The sequence below is a fragment of the Eumetopias jubatus genome, unplaced genomic scaffold (genome assembly GCF_037043125.1).
Source record: "Eumetopias jubatus isolate StellerSeaLion01/CBP00866 unplaced genomic scaffold, mEumJub1_p1.0 scaffold_2, whole genome shotgun sequence".
Taxonomy (NCBI): domain Eukaryota; kingdom Metazoa; phylum Chordata; class Mammalia; order Carnivora; family Otariidae; genus Eumetopias; species Eumetopias jubatus.
In genome coordinates this window covers 180,150,696-180,154,329 of record NW_028274808.1, presented here as the reverse complement: position 1 = coordinate 180,154,329, position 3,634 = coordinate 180,150,696, and the positions used below count along the sequence as shown (strand labels likewise).

General features: G+C 33.8%; 1 non-coding gene across 1 annotated transcript; it reads right to left on the bottom strand.

The window, feature by feature from the left end:
- Positions 1-279: 279 nt before the first annotated feature.
- LOC114198806 (U6 spliceosomal RNA) lies at positions 280-382 on the bottom strand. Its single transcript, XR_003607183.1, has one exon. It is a non-coding gene; the product is annotated as a U6 spliceosomal RNA (small nuclear RNA).
- Between the last annotated feature and the right edge of the window lie 3,252 nt (positions 383-3,634).

Genomic DNA, 3,634 nt, shown 5'->3' with positions numbered 1-3,634 from the left:
GTAATTTTAAAGTGTCAGACATTTTAATATGATATATTTAATCATTGAAAATGGCATACTGGAAAGAATATTCTATTCCTGCTACAGATGAAGAAAATAATTTGGGGGATCATCTTACTCAAGATCACATATTTTAAGTAGTGAAGACTATATTTGAATTCTGGTGTTGGAATTTCAAGTCAAGTAAATTTTATCTCACACTATTCAACTAAGTGATGGTTCCTTCTGCATTTAAGTCTTTGGGTCTACTAGATGCAAATATCAACTCTGAACACTGGCTTAACTATTGCATTAGAAATCTGTGTGTCATCCTTGCACAAGGGCCATGCTAATCTTCTATGTATCATCCCAATTTTAGTATAGGTGCTGCCAAAGTGAGCACTAATATTACAAAAAGAATATCAGCCAGAACAATTTTGTAAACATCATCAGAGGTGATATATAAAACCAACAATTTTGGAACGATTTTGAGGTGGGTAAGGAGGCCAGAAGAGTTTGAAACAATTGAAGGGGAATGGCAGGGAATATGGAAAGCCTGGGGCTCTGTAAATGAAAAGTAGTCTTGAATATGTTGTTCAGTAGAATTCCTGGGCTGTCAAGGATCGGGATGAGGCACTAAGTTTCTGATGCATAGAATACAAACATGATGTCTTTGTTAGCTATGAGATGAATAGGAAAAAAATGTAAAGAGCACAATATCAGTTTTAACAAAAGCTCAGAAAACAATTAAACACTTATTAGCTAGATAATGGAGTCCATACTGGTATGAAGATACAAATCGAATCCTATGATATGGACACATCTCTTGTTTTTATGTTTCCTACTAATCCTCATGTGCCATGGTTCTCTCCATGCAGGAATTTCAGAATCTCCATCTTATCTGTCTTAGAACTTCCTCATCTCTGTATTTCATGTCAATTTTTCTTGGTATTTACAATATAGATGCCTACCATTAACAATAGATGTAGCAATGAACTAAGAAGTAAAAAAAAGGAAAAAATCTTTCACTTAACTTTTCAATATTCATTCCTAAGGTCTCTTCTAGTCAGAAAAACTTTGAATGCTAATAATTTATATTATGGATATATTTTTTGAAAAGAATTACTATGTTTTGCAAATAAACATGTGTCTAGGGTTTAGATTTAAATAGATCCTGTATGAAAAAGATGAGTTGGTGGGGTGCCTGGGTGGCCCAGTCAGTTAAGCATCTGCCTTGGCTCAGGGCATGATCTTAGGGTCCTGGGATTGAGCCCACATCAGGCTCCCTGCTCAGTGCAGAGCCTGATTCTCCCTCTCCCTCTGCTGCTCCCCCTGCTTGTGCTCTCTCTCCCTCTGTCAAAGGAGTAAATAAAATCTTAAAAAAAAAAAAAGAGAAAGATGATTTGGAAAGTTATAAAATATCTCATCTCCTCTATTTGATATCTATCTATAATATTTCTGAGTTTCATAATATCAATTTTCAGATGTGCATGTGGCACAGTGATGTCTCATAAAGCTCAGTTTATCAATATTTATGAATACATTCTATGGGTCATAAAACTTCCTAAAAGTTTATAAGGGCTAAAGACAATAAAAATAATTTAGGACAAAAGTGAAATCACAGGGGCAAACTATGCTATGGAAAATTCTAGGGCTGATGAGAAGTAAGTATGATTCCAGAGTTCTTAAAATCCCAGTGAAATACCTGTGGGTCATGATGGGCCCACAACATAACCAATCCTATGACGTTGGAAGGACCATAAGGAAAATGCTTACCTATTCTGATTTTTCTTGATAGTAGTCTCCATCTGACTTTATATTATTTGTATCAGTACAAAAGCCTGTGAAGATCACCTGACATTCAAGAGCAAGAGGTAGACTCTGGAATATGATGGATTGTTGCCCTTGCTTCCCATAAGTACTTTTTGTTTTAAACCAATAGTCCTTAAGCGTAGTTCATGAACACCAGGAGTTCCTGGGACATTTCCTGGTGGTTTGAAGATAATTTTTTTCCATAAAAATATGAAAACATTATTTGCCTTTTTTTTTTATTATGTTGACACGTGCACTGAAAGTGAAAATGCTGCGGTGGTGGGTTTTACTTGCTGTTACTTGACATAATCACATTTCATGACGATTCCCCATGCTGTGGGCACCTGAAAATAAGAGCTAGATTTTTAAATGTATTCTAGTTTCTCCTTAACTTTCTTAAAATAAAGAATTGAAGTGAAAGAAAATCATGTTCTATAAAGTATTTGTTGACTTGAATAACAATCATAAAGCTGTGAAAACAGAAATTCCTCCTAAACTTAATTATAGATACCCTAGTAGTTCTTTGCCGTCAGCTCTTCATTTGCATGAATTATCTTTTCAAATTGAAATGTATTAAAAGAAGAAAAAAATGATTGTTAAACAAATCTACATGCATTAAGCAGAGCTTTTTTTTCCCCCTATGCTTTGAAAAATTCCTCATTCCCTATTGGGGTTTGAATAAATAACAGTGTTTATTAATTTACAAAGATTTATATAGCTTTGTGATTAAGAACAAGGAAAAATATGAGAAAAGTCAAAGTTTGCAAAACAAAATCCTTAAAGTAAGCAAAAATTTCACATCAGTTAAAAACATTAAAGCTTGATGCTTTGAAACTCCAAGTGCTAAGCCTTGGGCCTAAAACAAGAAAACGATGAGGTTGATTGAATAAAACACACATTCACCAGTAGCTGGCAGGTTTTGAAAAGGTTAAGATATGAATTTTGGGCTTTATATATGTATAAATATGTATTAATGCTTGTCTATAGGTATTTAAAATTATTTAGAGATACCATTCTTCAGGAAAACAGAAAATATAAAAAATATTCACAGATTGAAAACACAATAAAAGAAACACTAAATGCAATACTGGGGACAAAATATCTACACTTGTGATGGCCTTTAAATATCTAGAAAATGTTAAAAAACGTACATTTCTTGACATTGAATATTTAGGTAGAATTTGAAATTTAACTTTTGCTTTTACATTAAATGCAGAAAAGCATTTCCTTTCTCTTAATCAAATGCAGTTTTACGCCTACCAAGCAATGTTCAGAAAAGGCAGAGCTGTCATCAGAAAGCCAATTAAAGAAGGAGACTGAAATTCTGCTTGTAAAAAGAACTTGATAGGACAAATGCAGGATCTTACAGCTAGGATTTTAGAGTTAGACCTTGACTAAAAAGTGTCATCAGAGCCCTTATCACTGCAATGTCACTTTGAAAGATGTCAACTAGGACTGTCATTCTGGAGGATTTTTAGCTTATTTATGTATGCCATTTATTAAACTAAAAAAATTATCAATCAGACTTAGTGTTGGTGATCATTTTGTAATATATACAAATATCAAAACATTATGTCGAACAACTGAAATTAATATAATTTATATGTCAATTATATCTCAATAAAAACAAAGAGAGAGGGCCACCTGGGTGGCTCAGTCAGTTAAGCATCTGTCTTCAGCTCAGGTCATGATCTCAGGGTCCTGAGATCAAGTCCCACATCAAGGCTCTCTGCTCAGCGGGGAATCTGCTTCTTCCTCTCATTCTCCCTTCCTCTCTCTCTCTCAAATAAATAAACGAAATCTTAAAAAAAAAACAAAGATGTAAAGACAATTTATCAAGACA